The sequence below is a fragment of the Aotus nancymaae genome, unplaced genomic scaffold (genome assembly GCF_030222135.1).
Source record: "Aotus nancymaae isolate 86718 unplaced genomic scaffold, 86718_ANA_hifiasm-v0.15.2.pri h1tg000079l, whole genome shotgun sequence".
NCBI lineage: Eukaryota > Metazoa > Chordata > Mammalia > Primates > Aotidae > Aotus > Aotus nancymaae.
Window position 1 is genome coordinate 19,714,541 of NW_026988494.1, and position 19,621 is coordinate 19,734,161.

The window sequence follows — 19,621 nt, forward strand, 5'->3', positions numbered from 1 at the left end:
TCTTATGTTTCTATTTTTATTCTGAACCTATACAGTGACCCAGGGTCAGGGTAGAACTCTGGGTGGGCCTTGGGAAAAAGCTGCATCTCTCTAATCTACTATCTGTCTTTCTACTATCTATTATCTATTATCTCTGTCATCTATCTATCTGTCTATCTAATCTATTATCTATCTCTATTATCTGTCTACTATCTGTTTATTATCTATATTATCTATCTATATCTATTATCTATCTGTCTATCTATATTTAGACAGGGTCTCACTCTGTCTCCCAGGCTACAGTGCAGTGACACAGTCATGGCTTACTGCAGCCTTTACTTCCTGGTTTCTCAAGCCACCCCCTTACCTGAACCTCCTGAGTAGCTGGGACTACAGGCACAGGCCATCATACCTGGCTAATTTAAAAAAAAAAAAATTTCAGGCTGGGTGTGGTGGATCACGCCTGTAATCCCAGCACTTTGGGAGACCGAGGAGGGTGGATCATGAGGTCAGGAGATCAAGACCATCCTGGCCAACATGGTGAAACACCGTCTCTACTAAAATACAAAAACTAGCCAGGCACGGTGGCTGGTGCCTGTAGTCCCAGCTACTCGGGAGGCTGAAGCAGGGGAATTGCTTCAACCCGGGAGGCGGAGGTTGCTGTGAGCCAAGATGGTGTCACTTCACTCCACCTTGGCGACAGAGTGAGATTCTGTGTCAAAAAAAAAAATGTTTTTTTTTTTTTAGATATGGGGTCTTGCTCTGTTGCCCAGGCTGGTCTTGAACTCCTGGTCTCAAGCAATCCTCCTGCCTCAGTCTCTCAAAGTGCTGGGATTACCAGCATGAGCCATCACCCCTAATCTAAAGCTGCATACTTCTGATTAAAGGTGCAATACTTAGGTCCCAGACAGATGAATGTCCTTCTTCTCACCTCACAGAGCCATCATGCCCCGCCCCCCCCAAATCAAGCAGACATCCGTGGCTACACCGGTCGGCAGAGTGAGCCTCTCTTTTCTGCTTTCTCTGCAAGTAGCAGCCATTTAGCATCAAAAGGTCTGAGTTTTAGACCAGTGTATACAAGCCTAGGTGTTCTTGGGAACATCTGGGAATTAGACCCTTGGTTAAGTGGGTGGGGGACTCAAAGACACTGTAAGTTGGGTGGGAAAGGAAAGGTGACCTCCTTTTATACCTGTATGCTGATGGAGCCTAGCTATTTGAGTTGGCCCATCTGTGAGCAGGCAGTGTAAAATTATTCCTGGCGGCTCTGTGAATAAATGAAAAAATGAAGTCCGGTTGGCAGCTCACTTGGGTGGATTTAGAGCTGCTCAACTATGGTTTGTGAAGGGGTTGCTTGGATCCCAAACCTCACTCAGTCTTTCCCCTTTAGAAGGGCCACCTAGTATTGTGCCAGAACACTCTGTTCTAAACCCTGCTCAATTTGACAATTTTGTCTATGACGTGGATGAAGATACAGATAGCAGGATGATTAAATTTCTGGATGACAGAAGAGATAATTGAAGTCCAGAGAGATAGCTGAGGATTTGAAAGCATCCTGAGAAGCTAAAAGGCTGCCTGAAACAAACAAGATGAAATTTAACAGGGCCAAATATTCAGCCCTATATTTAGGTAATAAAAGTGAATTATGTAGGTACAGTATGGGAGAAGCATGACTTGGGAGAATTTCGAATTGAAATCCTGCAGCCGGGATGCTCTGAGCTGTAGGCTGCCTGCTGGGGGCAGCAGAGAGCAGGCTGAGGGAGGGGCCCGCAAGTGGGGAGTGGAGCAGGCAGCTGAGGCCCGGCCAGGGCAGTCTTGGGTCTGTAGTTGGAAAGGGACAGTGCGCCATCAGGCCAGCGGAAGCTGGCTGATAAGGGCCGAGTTGCGGCACACAGGTGCCAGGTACTTGAGTTGTCTGCATCTAAGTGAGACTGGGTTCCCTCTGTCCTGGGCCACTTCTGTCCCAGGACTGCCTGCTCTGGTCAGCTGGGATCTACCCCGTCTCCAAGACCACACGCTCAGTAGGGGTAGAGACTGGAAATGACAAAATGACAGAACACAGATGGGTGATAGCCAGGGGTTGCGGGGAGTGTGGCCTGAAGGGATGTATGGAGAGGGAAGAGTTGCAAATCTTGGTTTCAGTGTTGGTGATGTAATGAAAGGGCACAGAACTATAGACACATTGTAACAAGTCAATTTCCTGATGTAGCATAGTTATGTAAATTGTAACTGCTCAGAGAAAATAGGCAAGGGTCTGTGAGATTGCTCTGCACTATTTTTACAACTTCCTGTGAGTCCACAAGTGTTTTTTAAGTTAAAGGAAAACAAGCTCCCAGCCTTTCTCTGCAATGAGGGGGCTGGAAGAGGTGGTTGGGGGTGGTGGTGCTTGGGGCAGATATCCATTCATTTGCAAGGAAAGCTATCCTTTAGGACAGCCTGAGGGGGAGGCGGGGGAGGACTTGTATGCAAGAGAAGGCCAGGATCCCTGGCCTTTGAAGAGCCTGTGTCAAAGGACTCAGGACACTGGAATGTGAAGCTTACACCAAGGCTGTTCCTCTGACCCGAGTAAGCTAGGTGAATGGAGGACCCGGGAGGCACCAGAGTCTTGGGTTCCTGCCTACAGGTTTGGTTACTTGTTGCCAGGGAGAAATGCTTGGGGATTTAATTATAGGAGGGGTACTTAAAAGGCCTGGGAAAACCCACCCTTAGTTCTCTAAGAGCTGGAAAAGTCACATGTTAAGATCTCTGGCTTGGGAACTGAGGAGTGGTTAGAGCCCCAGGGGAGACACTGTCTCTCAGTCTCAGCCCAGCACTGGCTGAGGCAAGGACCTGCTGTGAGGATCCCTCACTGGGAGGCCGACTCCTGCTTCTGTACCAGGGGAGGCCCGAGGCAGAAAGTACAGAGGATGCTGCTGGCTGGGCCTCCACAGGGACTCTGAAGGCCTCGGAGTGGGTGGCTGCCCATGCGGACTGTGTCCTGGCCCCTGTTGTCCGCAGGCTGCTCCCCGTCTCGCCCTGGGCCTAGGAGGGGCCAGCCAAAGGCCTGTTTTTGAGATCAGTGTGATTTAAAAAGGGTTTTTCTGGAGAACACAGAAGCATCAGGCACTTCTGCGAGGCTATGAAGAGTCAGCCCCTTCCCCTGATGTCCTGATGCGAGGCCATGTGGCTCCCCAGGTGCTGCTTCTCCCAGAGTTGCTGGGAAATGTGACTTCCTTTATACCTATAGGCTGGTGGCCCAGTTGCTGGGGGTTGCTTGGTTGCTGGGGGCTCCTCTCCAGCCCACCAAGTCTGGTTCCCAGGACAGGAGCCTGGCTTATGCCTCAGTGTCTACATCACTTCATCCCAGAAGCCTGCACCAACTCCTTTTTTCCCATAGAGTCCCTGAGAATTCAGGCTCTGTACCTGACATCCCTACTGTTACCGTACGTTGGCTGCACTGAGTGCTGGCAGCCCACTCCTACGATGGCATATCCCGGGCCCTTGCTGCCATCACAGTCCCACTGAGAAGGGGTCTCTGAGTGACAGCTCCTTTGAGCCTCCATTACCCCCATTGCCAACCAGGACCTGCCATTTCTCTGTTTCCCTGGGGCCCAGTTCTTTTGTATTCTGAGCATGCCAAGGAGCTGGCACCAAGTAGTCATAGATTTTGATCTCTGTTGGCAGTAAAAACTCAGGAAGAACTCTGTTCAGGAGGGGAGGACTTGACAGGATTGTCGGGCTATGGCTCCCGATCAGTGAGAGGGCAGAGGGAGGAGGCTGACCTCCCCCAAGCTGGAGACCTGCTAAGAAAGGAGTGGAGAAGGATTGCATGTTATGGGTCATTTCCACTCCCACAGGCCACTGTTATGGATGGTATCTGGGGGCAAGTTTGGGTTTGGGGCTCCTGTGTTCATTAGAGAAGAAAGCAGGGTGACCCGGTGGTGGTTCAGGTGTGGGAGGGGTTGGATCACCTGCCGTGTGTCTTTTGCATTTGGCTTTTTATGCAGCCTGTGAGGCTCACAAGTTCTCCTCCTCAGCCTAGCTGGTGAGAGATCAAGGCTTGTTTATTCTGCAGCCTATTTCAGATCATGTGTTGGGGAATGATCAAGGAGGGTAAAATATGTGTTCCAGCCCTGCCCAGGGCTTCTCCTGTAGGAGAAGCAGCATCTGTGGCTTAAGGTACTGGATCTCATCAGCTGCTGCAAATTTATGTTGCTGGGTGAGGGTGTGGGTGACGTTGCATTTGCTGTTCCTCCACTTCCCTTCCTGGGCCATGTTCTATAGCTAAAGACCTCTCCCACCCCTGATGCCATTGAGCTTCCCAAGGAAGTTACCACAAGGCTGTTTTTCAAAGACCAGATAGAGACTGCAAACTCAAGAGCCATTAACAGCCAGACAGCAACACAAATGTGGGATGATGCAGGGGCCAGGTAGGGAACTGGGGGGTACAGGCCTCAACTGAAATCATTCAGATACAAATGGTTCAAAAATGTTTTGAAAGGTGATACATCTACAGGGAGACATTCATTCCTTTCTCTCCTGCCCTTAGAAGGGCTCTCTGTTGGTCCAGTTCCTCAGGGTTCCTCCCACACCAGCCAGCAACTAACAGGAAAAAGCATGGAGTGCGGGTCTAGGACCTGCTCATCACCTTACTCCCTGCATGATGTTGGGTTGACACTTGGCCTCTCTCTGCCTTGTTTTACCCATCTGCCAAATGGGCACACTACACTCCTTATCCACTGAAACATTGCCCCAAGGAGGAAATGAGAGAGTGTATTTTTAAAATTCATACCCTGCTTCGTTCCACAATGCATTTGAGGCAGCTTCTAAAAATACCCGTGATATAAAGAGATAGAAATAAATAATATGTGAAATCACTTTGCAATTGTACCGTAAACTCATTTTCCTTATTGTCACTCGTAGCAGTGTGGAAGTGATAATAGATATATTTCCAGACTCATTTTCGATTCAACCTTGGCTTCAGGGCCTTCACTGAAATGCAGCTCAGGTGTGGGAAGCTCATACTCTGGAAGCTGGCTGTCCACGTGGCCCTAGGACCCAAGGGCTGGTTTTCCTGGAGGGGTTTGGGTGGCTGGGTGGTGGTCAGTTCTGAGACTTCAGCTGTTCTGTATAGAGGCTCCTCCAGCAGCTGTGTTATTGTTAATGCCAAACCTCCCCTGAGCATACTCTTTGTGCTTGGACCTGGGCTGGAGGCTCAGCTGCAGAGGAGAAAATGACCCAGTCCCATCCTACAGGGGTTCACGGGAGGGATACTGGCAGTGAAAGGCACATACTAGGCTTAGCCTGACTTGGGAAAGTTGACTAATTCCTTCTTATTTCAATTCCCTGTCCATAAGATGGACATCATAGCACTCTTCCTCCATCATAGCAAAGCTGGAAGGATAAAATGAGACCGTACTCTGATAAGAAAAATTGCTATGCAAATGCAAGAAATCATCATCTCTATTCAGTGCTGCTCTAAAGTGATTTCAAAAATAACAGAGCCATTAGGATTTGGGAGCCGACATAACAAGAGGGTTTGCCTTAAATACTCCACCACAGAGTTTTTCAGGGGTCTGTGCAGGACTAGGAACTCGGGCCACAAAGACGAGCCCCTTCCCCAGAGGAAATGGAATGCCTACCAATTTTGGAGGATGTGTTAAATATTTAATATGTGCCCAGGCCTGAAGTTGGCATTGTGGAGTGAGAAAGTGTTATGAGCTGAACTAGTTCCCCTCAAAATTCATATGTTAAAGCCCCAACTCACACTACCTCATATGAGGGTATTTGCAGGAAGGGTCTTTAAAGAGCTGATTACATTAAAATGAGGTCATTAGGGTGGGCCCTAATCCAATCTGCATCTGCATAGTAATTTTTCTTATCAGAGCTCAATCTCATTTTATCCTTCTAGCATTGCCACGATGGAGAAAGGTGTTATGATGTCCATCTTACAGACAGGGAATTGAAATAAGAAGGAATGCCTGTAATCCCAGCACTTTGGGAGGCCAAGGCAGGCGGATCACCTGAGGTTGGGAGTTTGAGACCAGCCTGACTAATATGGAGAAACACATCACTACTAAAAACACAGAATTAGCTGGGCGTGGTGGTGCATGCCTGTAATCCAGCTACTTGGGAGGCTGAGGCAGGAGAATCACTTGAACCTGGGAGGCAGAGGTTGCAGTGAGCCGAGATTGTGCCATTGCACTCCAGCCTGGGCAACAAGAGCAAAACTCCGTCTCAAAAAAAAAAAAGAAGAAGAAGAAGAAGAAGGAATTAGTTAACTTTCCCAAGTCGGTATGTAGCTTTCACTCCCAGTATCCTTTTTTGTGAGCCCCTATAGGATGGGACTTGGTCATTTTCTTCTGTGTTTTCTCTGGAGTTCTTATAAGAAGAGGAAATTTGGACACATGAAGAGACACGAGGGGTGTGCATGGACAGAGGAAAGGCCATGTGAGGACACAGCAAGAAGGTGGCCATCTGTAAGCCAAGGAGAGTGGCCTTAGAGAAGCCTTGATCTCAGAATTCCAGCCTCCAGAACTGTGAGAATGTATAAATTTCTGTTGTTTAAGCCACCCAGTCTACAGTTCTTTGTCATGGCAGCTGTCTTGGTTTGTTTTCTGCTGCTATAATAGAATACCACAGACTGGGTGATTTATAAAGAATAGAAGTTTATTTGGCTTATGGTTCTGGAGGCTGCAATCCAAGAGCCTGGTGCTGGCATCTGGCGAGGGCTTTCATGCTGTGTCATCCCATGGAGGAAAGTGGAAGACAAGAGAAGGTGAGAGTGAGCAAGAGCGCAAGACGTGGCCGAACTCATTTCTGTAACAAACCCAGTCTGGCATTAACAAGCCTACTCTCTCAATAATGACATTAATCCACTTGTGAGGGATCTCAGTGATCTCAGTGCTGAATACCACTATAATGGCAATTACATTTCAATATGAGTTTTGGAGGGGACATTCAAACCATAGCAGCAGCCTGAGCAAACCAATACAGATTTGTACAGTAAAGTATGAGTAATTTGCTCCGTTAATAAATACTTAAAATGGACTATGGGACTATGTTAGGTACAGGAGGTACAAGGATGAATGAGAAAGATGTGGTTTCTGTTTTTAGGAAGTTTGAAGTGGCCAGTGGGGACATTGTAGCTGCCTTTGAGATAGGAAGTCAGGACCAACACCCCGAGAAAATATGTTGAGATATCATTATGTGTGGATACAAAAAGTTTACATTGAGAACAGGTGCCCTTCTATTTACAGTGGAGTTATGTCCCAATAAATCCATTGTGAATTGAAAATATCATAAGTCAAAAATACATTTAGGTCAGGATTGGTGACTCGTACCTGTAATCCCAGTGCTTTGGGAGGTAGAGGCGGGAACATCACTTGAAGCCGGAAGTTCTGGAGCAGCCTAGGCAACACAGCAAGACCCCATCTCTACAAAAGTTAAAAATAATTTAGCTAGATATGGTGGCTCATGCCTGTAGTCCCAGCTACTCGGGAGGCTGAGGCAGGAGGATCGCTTGAGCCCAGGATTCTGGGCTGCAGTGAGCTATGATTGTGCCACTGCACTCCAGCCTGGGTGACAGAGCAAGACACTATCCCCTAAAAGAAAAATGCACTTAATATACCTAACCTACCAAAAGTCATAGCTTAGCCTAGCCTACCTTAAATGTGCTGTGAACACTTACATTAGCCTACAATTGGGCAGAGTTATCTAACATAAAGCCTATTTTATAACAAAGTGTTAAATATTTAATGTAATTTATTGAGTACTCTTCTGGAAGTGAAAAGCAGAATGGTTGCATACATACTGGAAGTAGTTTCTACTGAAAATGTATCTCTTTTGCACCATTGTAAAGTCAAAAAATCGAAAGTTGAACCATAGAAGTTGGAGACCCTCTGTAGTTCTGACTTCAAGTGGTGGAAACTCAGAGAAAAGAAAAGAAAAGAAAGCAAAAAGGGGCAGTTCTGTGGAAAGGAGGCTTGAAGAATTAGGGTTGATGAAGATCTGGGCTGCCTTGATCTTTTGCAGGGCACTTATGGGACCAGCAAGAGGTGGTTTACCAGAGGCGCCCATCCCTGGGGACTCAGCTCCGGGTGACTGACCAAGACAGGATTCTCCCCGAGGAAACTGCTACCCTCTGGGGCCCAAAGCTTCTCCCTGCAGCCGCTGGGGCTTGGCCAGCCCTTCTGTGGTTATTTGCAGTTGTTTCTCCAGGCAGATGGGGACTGCTGGCTGTTCATCAAGTTAGCAATTAACAAGTAATTCATTAGATGCCTAATGAACAAATTATTAACCTGGCAAGCCATGTCCAGCCACTGACTGGGGAGAGAAATGGCTATTAATAAGGTGTTGGAGTGGCAGCTGCAGTTTAGTGGTTAAGGCACTGGACAGGACCAGAGGAGATGTGGGCTCTGGATGCTTGGGCCAAATTGCTTACGTCTCCTGGCCCTAGTTTGACTGCTCATGTAGTTGGGGTAAGCAGACCCTATTAATGGGGGCAAATAAAACGTCAGAAACTGTATGAATACAGGGCATCAGATTGTATAAACTCGAAGTTTCTTTCCCCTTAGTTCTTAGTTTGCATGACTCTATCTCCCACGCTACTGTAACATACACTGGGGCCATTTCATAACCCCTGTAACTGGTAAGTTACTCACTCACTACTTCCGCTATTCCTAGAACCGTGCAGAGGACTGTGTAGCATAGGGAAATATATGTAATATGTCCCCTGCCCTCGTGGAGCTTACCATTTGGTTGGGACTACCAGATGTTCATGCCCAGAAAACTAGAGTATAAAGCAATTTATGATAGGGCTGAGAGCTATAGAATTTCACAGAAGAAAGAGAATTGTAAGCTAGGATGAAGGGGAGGGGCTCACAGAAAGGTAGGAACTTAAAGCATAACTTGATTGTGCTTTTTTTTTGATGAGAAAAATATCATGTGCTCATTCCTCCAGATCTCCAAGTAGAGGAAATTGAAAAGAAAAAGATAATCTGTAATTTCATCACCCGGAGACAACTGCTATTGACATTGCCTTGTGTATCCGAGGACTTTGACAGGTAAGTTGGTGGGAGGATATTCTAGGTGGAAGGCATGCCTTGAGTGAAGGCTCTGGGTTTGGGAAGAGTAGGATGAATAGTGAATACTTCCGGGGATGGATGTGTGAACCAGGCATGCTGGAAGAGTGGTCCTGATGCAGAATGGAATGGGAGGCTGGAGCACACAGGAGAAAGGGTTGGAAAGAGCAGTAGGGGCCATTCACCAATGAGGCCAGGGGTGAAAGAGGGTCAGGGGAGCTATAAGCCCAGAAGCCCGAACCAGCAGGCCAGACACTCTGCTCTTCAATAACACTCATGACACAATGGAACTTATTGACATCGCTGCCCCACTTAGCAGAAATCCTGCAAAAACCTCTGCAGGAAAAACAGACAAATCTAAGGCTGTGCTAGAGCTGCCAAACAGAGCATGGGGACAGAGGAAGAGGCAAGGTGGGCCCACCTCTGGTTATTGTTAGGAGCTGCTTCAGGGGTGTCAGCAAGACTCCTCAGAGTAAGGGATCTGTCCTGTTTTGTTCCCCACCCAGAAGGTGTGACCTCCCTTCAGACCTTTGCCTGATCCTTAGGGCATATTGAGTGCACCCTTTTTTTTTTTTTTTTAGCAGAGAAGTTTATAGTTGACAAAACTCTTTTCTGTAAGATAATTAAATAGATAATAGATATTTCTATTATTCCTGTTTTGCAGATGAGGAAATTGAAGTTCAGAGAGGTGAAGGGACCTAACTAAGATTATGTAGCTAGTGACAGAACCAGGCTGAGAATCCAGATCTTGGAACTGCAAATTGTGTGTATGCATGTGTGTGTGTGTGTGTGTGTGTGTGTGTGTGTATGTAAAGTTGGTGATAACATTCCACTATAGGGAGTAGTATAGGTTCGTGGTAAAGTGAATAGTTCTTGGAGACAGGGGACTGACTTCTGCTTTAAATTTGCTGCTCTGATATGTTATGAATTGAAGGATATGAAGAACCTTTGACTTGTTCTTATTATCTTCATATATTAAGTAGGGCTGTTAGTACTATTTATCTCCCTGGGTTATTATGAGGCTTAAATAAGACAATACAGGTGATGTGGACTTAGCACACAGTAGGTGCTCACTTAATGTTAGCTATGGGCCATGCACAGTGGCCCACTCCTATAATCCCAGTGCTTTAGGAGGCTGGGAATTTGAGACTAGCCAGGGCAACATAGCAAGATCCTGTCTCTAAAAAATAAAATGAAATAAATTAACCGGGTGTGGTGGTCTGTGCCTGTAGTCCCAGCTACTTGGGAGGCTGAGGTGGGAGGATCACTTGCACATAGGAGTTGGAGATTACAGTGAGCTGTGATTGTGCCTCTACACTCCAGCCTGGGTGACAGAGTGAGATCCTGCCTCTTCCAAAGAAAAAGCTAGCTATGATTATTATTGTGTTGACTCTGTGCTCTTCTGAGTCATAGAAATAACTTGAGTCTTGTTATTCCTTAGTTCTCTGCCATTGTGAGTCATTTTGTAGTTAGGAAAAATACATTTCCAATCATGTACCCCAGGGATTGTTTGGCTCTGAGGGAACCAGATTCAGAGTTCCCTAAAGGAGACTCTGATTAGCCAAACACCCCAGTTCTGCAAAATACAGACAGTTCTTTGTTCTCTATGACAGAGGTCTTGATGCTCACCAGACATTCCATCTGTTTCCTCATATCTTCTAGTCCCACTGTTGTTAGACAGGAGCATGTAATTGGTTCTGGCCAATGGGCTATGGGTGAAAGTAACATATATTACTTCTGGCAAGCTCTCTGCCCTCCAGCTCTCTCTCTTGTTGCCTCAGTGACTGAGGAGGCCTTGTGTTCTAGGTGTAGCAGTTACAAGATGATAATGTATCAGTCAGCCTGGATCCCTGAGTGTCTCTGTGGAGCAGAGACCCCCCTGCTAAACTACGTTGAACATGTTGCATGAAGAAGAGATAAACCTTTGTGGTGTTAACCTGAGACTTTGCAGTAGTTTGTTGCTGCAGCAATAAACTTAGCTTAACCTAGCTTAACTAACAGATCCCATTTTTGTTGACTGAAGTCTGATATTTTACATGAATGTTTTGTACCGTGCAACTCCCCATAGTCTATTGTAGAATAGGTTCACACTCATAATCTTTTCTGATATCTAGAACAATTATGTATATGGAGGTGCCTCCTGGGAAGAGCTTAGCAAGTATTATTTCCTATGTAATGGTTTCTCTGAAATCCCCATTTCTGTGTATATGCATTATTCAGTCAGTCCTTCTCCCCTCTATGCCATAATTCTACCACCATAGCTTCCAAACATTATTGCACTTATTCGTTTGTGCATCTGCCTCCCCAGGCTATATGCTTTTTGATCCTGTCTTATTGAAGACAGAAGGCCAGGCATGGTGGCTGATACCTGTAATCCCAGCACTTTGGGAGGCCAAGGCAGGAGGATCACTTGAGGCCAGGAGTTCGAGACCAGCCTGGGCAACATAGGGAGACCTCATCTCTACAAAAAATTAAAAAATTAGCTGGACATGGTGGTGCACATCTGTAGTCCAAACTTTTGGGAAGCTGATGTGGGAGGATCACTTGAGCCTGGGTGGTCAAGGCTACAGTGAGCCATGATCTAGCCACTGCACTCCAGCTTGGGCAACGGAGTGAGACCCTTTCTCGAAGAAGAAGAGGAAGAAGAAAGAGGAAGAGAGAAGAAGAAAGAAGAAGGAGAAGAAGGAGAAGGAGAAGCAGAAGGAAGAAGAAGAAAGAAGAAGAGGAAAAGGAAGAAAAAGAAGAAAGAAGAAGGCGGTGACAGCGATGAGGAGCCTGGAACATAGTAGGTACTACAAGGTTGGTGGAATGAGTCACCAATTGTGAAATAGGCAGGGTAGGTTTGGTTGTTCCTGTTTTACGAAGGTACAGCCAGATTTAGGGACTTTCCCAGAGCCAGGCGGGTGAGACCTGTCTCCTGACAAAAGGGCCTCAAGTGATAATTGTCAGCTGTTGACTGAACAGGTGGTTTTGAGCATCAGATGAGATGGGATGTGTGAGGGCACTTTGTATAGGGTGAGGAGTGAGAAGGGTAAGATATTCTGGTTCCTTTTGCATTTCCAATCTTCAAACTGCCAGTCAGGAGTCCCAAGTGGTGGTGTCAGAAACAGGAGGGCCTGGCTAGATCAAGGCAGCATGTTGAGGATTGCACCGGGAAGGAGGTTCCCTGGGGGAGGAGGCCTTGCCTGCCACACCCGCATCTGCACAACAGAAAGGACACCTTTCTCATTCTCCAGCCCCTGAATCCCATTCATGCTTCTGGGTCCCATGCAAGGGGCATGCTGGATAGAGCACCGGGCGTGGGCAGATTGGAAAGAGCTGTGGGCAGCCCCCTGTGAAGGGATGCCGCGTTCCTCAGGGCTGATGGGATGTGGAGGCCCCTCTGTAGCAGGAATTTGTTTTAATGAGTTGTCAGATTCCACCAGGGGCTGATGGTTTTTCTTGGTAGGATAAGTCTCTAAAAACCCACTTCCTTTACACACTCTGCCTGGAGCACAGTAGGTGTCCAATGCTTTGTTACATTGAACCGAGAGAAAGCAGGCAAGAAGGCTCTTGCTTGAACTCAAAAGGGCCAGGCCTGTGAAGTGGGTGGGTGAGGTGAGGGACCTGCCCGGCTCCCTTCCTGCTCTCCCTCTGGCTGCATGAATTTCCTGGGCCCATAACGGTGTCTGTTTCAGGCCCCTTGCTAACAGCAGCAGGGCTGTGTTGACTGCTGAGCAGATGACATTGTGTGTGTCTGGCTCTTGGTTGCACCTGTGCAGCCCATTTCAGCGCTCCCAGAAGGCTCATTAGCAAGCATAACATTAGCTGTGCCCTCCTGCCTCCCATTCTTGCAGCCTCTGTGGTGGGGGGCCTGAGAGGAGACCTTTTCTCATTGAGAGATGAGACCATGAGTCCCATTCATACTCCTGGGTCCCATCTAAGGGGTGTGATGGATGGAGCATCAGGTGTGGACAGTTCAGCGAGGGCAGCACCTTGGGGTGTCCCCCTTCTTCAGGGCTGTTGGGATGTGGAGGCCCTTCTGTAGCAGGGATTTGTTTTAGTGAGTTGTCAGATTCCAGCAGGGGCAGATTGTTTTTCTTGGCGCAATAGGTCTCCTCTATAAATCTCCTTCCCTGTTCTCCTTAGGGAAGTGGATGGTCTCTGTCTTCTGAAAAGTCTTGTGGATGCCCTCATTGGACTTTCTTTTTTTGAGACAGGTCTCACTCTGTCACCAAGGCTGGAGTGCAGAGGTGCAATCATAGCTCACTGCAGACTGGAATCTGTGGGCTCAAGCCATCTTCCTGCTTCAGCCTCCCAGGTAGCTGGGACTACCGGTGCAAGACACTATGCCTGGCTAATTATTTTTTATTTTTGTAGAAATGGGGTCTCACTATGTTGCCCAGGCTGGTCTCCAACTGCTAAGCTAAAACCACCCTCCTGCCTTGGCCTCCCAAATTGCTGGGGATTACAGGTGTAAGCCACTGCACTGGCCCTCTGTTGAACTCTTATGGTATGGCTGGGCATAACACAAATCACCCATGGTGTGACGGGTAGAGGGCTTCTCAGTCACCTCACAGAAGCCCAGATCCTACAATTGGAGGGGACTTAGAATTCATGGAACCAAGACTTGCAGATGGGTTGGATAAACTTGGGTGCCACTCCAAGTGACTGGTTGTGGCTGCCTGGAGCATTGCATCCAGAAGCCTTACAATATCTGCCACAGTTAGGAGAAGGAGTAGCACGTGAATGCCACAGATTCACCTTCTCGAATCTTATTTGAATCCCTTTTTCATGGTGCCTGACTTCTAAAGTTAGAGATCCATTACTTTGCATTAAGGCCTTGTCTCTCTGTTAACATTTCTTTAAAATGCATATGCCTGAGAGAGGAGTAACAAAAAGGTATTGAAGAATTCAGTGATTGATTGAGATTGATTGCAAAAAAGGGCCATTATCAGTTTTGCTGGTTCTGGAAAAAGATTTTAGTGCACCAGTAACTCTTAAAATAAATAGATGATCGCTTCCCTTAGGATCCGTTTACAAGACTGTCTTCCAAAGTGGCAGCTGGCTGAGAGGAAATGGGAGAGCAAATCTGTTTGGTGGAAGGTGAGGTTGGAAGCTGGAGGTGTCCCCTAGCCAGAGTACACCCTGCATTGGGAACACCAGGGGGCCAGAGGTATGGAGGCGCTGACCACCTGTGGGAGGGCACAAGGCCAGCTCTGCCTTTTCCTCTGGTTAGAAGCTGCCAGCTCTTGATCTCCCACCCTAAGAGTCTTGCTTGGTTTGTCTGCACAGGACACAGGCTTCTTGTTGGGGGAGCCCTGTGTTCCCAGGACTGTTGCCGGCTCTTTGTGGGTCGTGCCTCTATCACCCACTTCAGGGGATCGGCCTGGGGACTGAAACCCCTTTGTTTCTTCAGACTAACAAGTGACCAGGTTTACTGGGCTGGAGGGTAACGGGCAGGGGATCACACTGCTAACAGGTTAACAATGAGGCGGTTCATTGTGTGGATCGGGAATTATGGCGAGTCGGCTCCCATGAATGCACTGAGTCTTTATAGAATTAGACTTTAAAGTCAAGAGCCTAAGTCAATCTAGCTTGAATTAAAAGAACTTAAATGGTAAAAAAAAAAAAAAAATCCTCTGGTCAGATGTGTCAATTTCTCCTAAAGAGAACAGAAGGTAAGGAAAGAGAAGCATTTATTATATGGGTCAGTTAGACCCTAGTGAGTCCCGAACAAGTAGATAAGTGGTTAGAACCAGGCCAGTGATCCTGGGCCTCAGCCCCTGTGCTAAGGTTACATTGGGTTAGAGGCATCATTTGCCCATTCATTCATTCTGCACTCATTGGGTAGCTATCATGGGCCAGCCACCAAGGCTATGGTGATGAAGAATATGTAGGTCCTGTCCGAACAGAGCTTTGAGTCAAGTGCAAAGTACAGTTAAGAATGGGAGATTTCAACAGGGTGCAAGAAGAACTAAGAGGCGCATACACAGTGGGACCTGGAGGCCTCAGTATTCTCACCTGTGAAAAGGGAACGTTTCTTTCTACCAAGGAGCACCAAGTCACTGGAGTAGCAAAAACTGTCCCAAGTAGTGCACTGGGCAGGGAGTACTCGTCCTGAAACAGATGGCGAAGGGTAGTCTCCAGAACTCACCATGGGATGTGGGCTTCCTGGAAGAGTCAACAGGTTCTTGCATCTGCAGGGCATCGCTTATTTCACTATTTCAAAGCAAAGTCATATTCAGTGTCTCATTTGATCATCCTTGTCCCTTGTGAGGTTGGCAGGGTAGAGGACTGTTATCCTAGAGGACCTAAGGTCACATGGTCAGCTGATGGCAGAGCTGGGGGCTGAATCCAAGTGTCCCTTGCTGGTTCATTCCATGAGGTAAACTGGAGGAAGATGAATCCGGGGAGTTAGGTTGGAGCAGAGATGAGGAGAGCACCAGGATTCAACAGTACACGCGACCCTCCCTCTCTCTCCTTCCCTCTCTCCCTCCCTCCCATGCTTCCCTTTTCTTTCTTTCCACTAGGAAATCCTTCCTGAGGGCTGACCATGGGCACTGTGCTACCCTAGACTGTGCTGAACTCTCTTCTGGGCTGGCAGCAAGTCTGGGTCAAAACTAGAACTAAAACCCTAGTCTAAGCCTCTTTCCACAGTGCTGGGGGCGCTGTTCTCCCAGGAGTCAGGTAGGAAGAATATGAAAAACTGGGCCCATCCCAGGGCAAGGGAAGACTGCAGAATCCTGATCTTCATTGCTGGGAGGAGAGCAGAGCGCCTAGCCCAGCCTGCCCCTCCCCTCCCAGCGAGGAAGGACTCACCCATTTTGTAGCAAGGAGGGAGCAGGTACCTGTACCCCTGGGAATGTCCCATCCTGGAGCCCACTGTGTGGACTGGATGTGATGACTTCCCTATGGTGACTTGTGCTGGGGAGTACGATAGGGAATTGTAGCTGATCACTGTGGTAAGGAGCAGCCTGCTGCCGCTGAAGCAAACAGCACCCACAACAGCTAGCACTTGGGGGGCAGACGTGCTACTTTCTGCCCAAAGGCCACTGCAGTCTGAGCGACTTCAGGATCCTCCTCATATGCTGGATCCTTGTGGACATGGGAGTTATGGGGAGGCAAATTCCAAATTGGCATAAGGAGAAACTACTCACCAGCCTGGGCAACATGGTGAAAACCCATCTCCACAAAAGATACAAAAATTCGTTGGGGTTAGAGGTGCATGCCTGTAGTCTGAGCTACTTGGGAGGCTGAGGGGGTAGGATCAGCTGAGCCTGGGAAGGTTGAAGCTTCAGTGAGCTGTGATGGCACCACTGCAATCCCGCCTGGGTGACAAAGTGAGACCCTATCAAAAAAAAAAAAAAAAAAGAAAAAGAAAAAGAAAGGCCACTCAATTGTGAGTTATCTGTGACTGTAGAATGCATCCCCTGAGTCAAACAAGACCCTGTCACTGGAGATGAAACGGTCTTTGTTCTTAAAATTAAAAAGTATTTTATTTTGTTTTACTAAAGCATTTAAGCAAAAGCTAACCCACAAATAGGGAATTTGGAGTTACCTAGGACACCTTGGTCCAATCCTAGATCAGCAACTCCCTGTGTGACTGCTGTCACGTAGTGGGACAGGTCACTTGATGCCTGGACTATACGTCTTCCCATTTGACTTCAGAGAGCTGTTGGGAGGCCCACGGGAGGCAAACTTGCAGAAAAAAGCACTGAAGGCTGTTGAGGACCATGAACTTGCTGGTAGTTTTTATTGTTGTCATGGAGGGCTCCTTCCAACCTACAGCAGGTGATGACTAAAATTCTACCATTAGCAATTCATTCTTTGGGGTTAAACATTGCTCCGCCACCCGGGTTTCCTATTCTCGCATGAGAGATAGGATAACAGGAAAGCAGGAGTGCATGCAGACAGTGAGGGGAAGGAGAGAAAGTTCTAGATGATGGGAAAAGAAGTTTCCAGAATGAAAGGTCAAGGTGAGGGGGTAGGCACACAGGTAAATGTGCTCATCTAGCCAAACTCTAGGTTGGGCCCAGGGAAGGCATTGTCCTCAGAGAGAGACACTAGTCTCTGTTTCTGTCCAAAGCCCCCTGGGAGCCACCCTCTCGGTCTTGCAGATGGAGCTGTGCCTTTTGAGTGACAGTCCAGCTCAGACCTAGCCCTTGGCTAAATATACTGTCTGTGGGAGCTGTTGGGATTGAGAGCTCTCTGCAGGGGGTGTCAGGCAGCAGAAGTTGGCTCCCCAAGGCTTGGCAGGAGGAGTCATTGCCCCTCTTCCTTGATTCTGCCTTGCCCTTGGGTAACCTGGCAGATGGCCAGTGTCCAAAAGATGAGATGGGTGTGTGTGCCCAGGAGAGAGGCTGTGAGGTTGCCCCAGGCAGCTGGCATCTGTAAACAGAGCACCAACTTCAGAACAAGGCTGGGGCATAGCCAGTATGGTGCCAACTGCAGAGGGAGCGTAGTGTCACCAGGGCAGCAGGGGCAGACCAGACACCCAGCTAGGATATTTTAGGCTTAGAGTAGCTCAACAGAAGGGCAGTTTGCTAGCTCAGCTCCTGCTGCCATAGGGCAGCTGTGAAGGGGGAAGGCAAGGGAAGAGGTTTCACAGTTTTCTCAGAAAGTCTGGGATTTCTGGTGAAACAGGAATTCAGAGAAACACCCTTTCCCAGGTCTGTCTTGGATGACACAAAGACGATGCCAGATGACTTGAGTGCCTTTTCCCTGCCCTCCATGATCCCCTGTTGATGGACAAAGCAGCAGAGAAGCCTGGCCCGGTAGCAGATGGGTGTCTGATTTCTGGCCTGTGAGAAAGCCCGGGTCAGAATTGGAAAGCCCACTGGACAAGTCCTTAGCTCTGCCACTTGCTGGGTATGTTGTGACCTTGGCCGTGTCATGAGTGGCCTTCAAGAGTGAGTTTGTTCCCTGAGGCCAGGCACGGTGGCACATGTCTGTAATCCCTGCACTTTGGGAGGCCGAGGTGGGTGGATCACCTAAGTTTGAGAGTTGGAGACTAGGCTACCCAACATGGTGAAACCCTGTCTCTGCTAAAAATACAAAAATTAGCCAGGCAAGGTGGCACATGCCTGTAATTCTAGCTACTTGGGAGGCTGAGGCACGAGAATCGCTTGAACCTGGGAGGCGGAGGTTGCAGTGAACTGAGATCGCGCCACTGCACTCCAGCCTGGGTGACAGAGCGAGACTCCATCTCAAAAAAAGAAAAAGAAAGTGTGTTTGAGTTTGTTCCCTGAGAAGGGAAACTGATTCTCCTACGCCTCCCTCCCAGGGATGTTGTAAGGACTTCGAGATCATGGATGTGGAAGAGGCTTTGTACAGCCAGGAAGTACAGTAGTCACATAAGGTGGTCTTGATAGCTTCCTGTCGGAGTAACTTATCTGCTTCCCCGCTCTGCCCACTCCCTCCCACTCCCATGGGAGCTGCAGCAGCTGCAGGTTCCTCCCTCTCTAATGGGCTACCCTGGGGCTTGCAGAGCCCCCTGGAATGGGTGGGGCTGCAGAGAGGTCTGTGAGGCCCTGGGGAGAGGCTGGGTAAAGCCAGAGCCGGTGCCTACCTCTAAAGAGAATGATGAAGCACTGAGAACATTGACCGAAATCAATTAGAGAAATCAATGGCCCTGAGTGCAGTATGGGTTTCTTCCCTCCCAGCCCAGTCTCACCCAGCCTGCCCCAGCAGCCCTGTTCATTCTCTGGGGTCAGATGGTTTCGTTAAATTCCTGCTGGTCTCCATTCCTAGACCCGTGTGCTCCTTCCAGGCTGGGACTCTGGGATCTGGAGTGTGTGGAGGGAATGTCGGTGAGAGGTGAACCTGCCAGTAGGAGGGCTAGGGAAGCCATGCATGGTCCAGGTCCAGGGCACTGAGCTGGGCACCTGACAGGATCGTTTCTAGCCTCTAGCCTTGAACTCCAAGGGTTAGCCAGACAAGGTCCACAGTAAAGATTTTATGTTTTTTTTTTTTTTTTTAATTAAAAAATAGAATCGTCACTCAGGATATGCTTAATTTGTTTAGAATATAAAAACAAGGTCCACAGTAAAGATTTTATGTTTTATTTTTAATAAAAAATAAAATGGTCACTCTCAGGATGTGCTTAAATTTTTTTTTTTTTTTTTTTTTGAGAGGGAGTCCCACTCTATTGCCCAGGCTGGAGTGTAATGGTGCGACCTCGGCTCCCTGCGACCTCCGCCCCAGGTTCAAGCGATTTTCCTGTCTCAATCTTCTGAGTAGCTGGGATTATGGGCATCTGCCACCACACCTGGATAATTTTTGTATTTTTAGTAGAGACAGGGTTTCACCTTCTTGGCCAGGCTGGTCTTGAGCTCCTGTCCTCAAGAGATCTGCCCACCTCAGCCTCCCAAAGTGCTGGGATTACAGGCTAGAGCCACCGAGCCTGGCTTTAATTTTTTTTAGAATAAAAAATAAAACAAGGTCCACAGTAAAGATTTTAAAAGTAATTTTAGGCTGGGCACAGTGGCTCAGGCCTGTAATCCCAGCACTTTGTCACGCTCAGGCAGGAGGATCACTTGAGGCTAGGTGTTCAAGACCAGCCTGGGTAACATAGGGAGACCTCATCACTGCTAAATAAATAA

The 19,621-nt window shown here is 48.0% G+C and overlaps 1 protein-coding gene across 34 annotated transcripts in view; it reads left to right on the forward strand.

Annotated features, from left to right (window-relative positions):
- Positions 1-19,621, forward strand: part of GFRA2 (GDNF family receptor alpha 2) — a 410,970-nt gene that overhangs the window by 287,814 nt on the left and 103,535 nt on the right. For all 34 annotated transcript variants that reach the window (XM_064368864.1, XM_064368853.1, XM_064368852.1 and 31 more), the window contains one exon: positions 8,918-9,020. The gene's annotated coding sequence lies outside the window, so the exon portion shown is untranslated. The remainder of the gene's footprint in view (positions 1-8,917; positions 9,021-19,621) is intronic.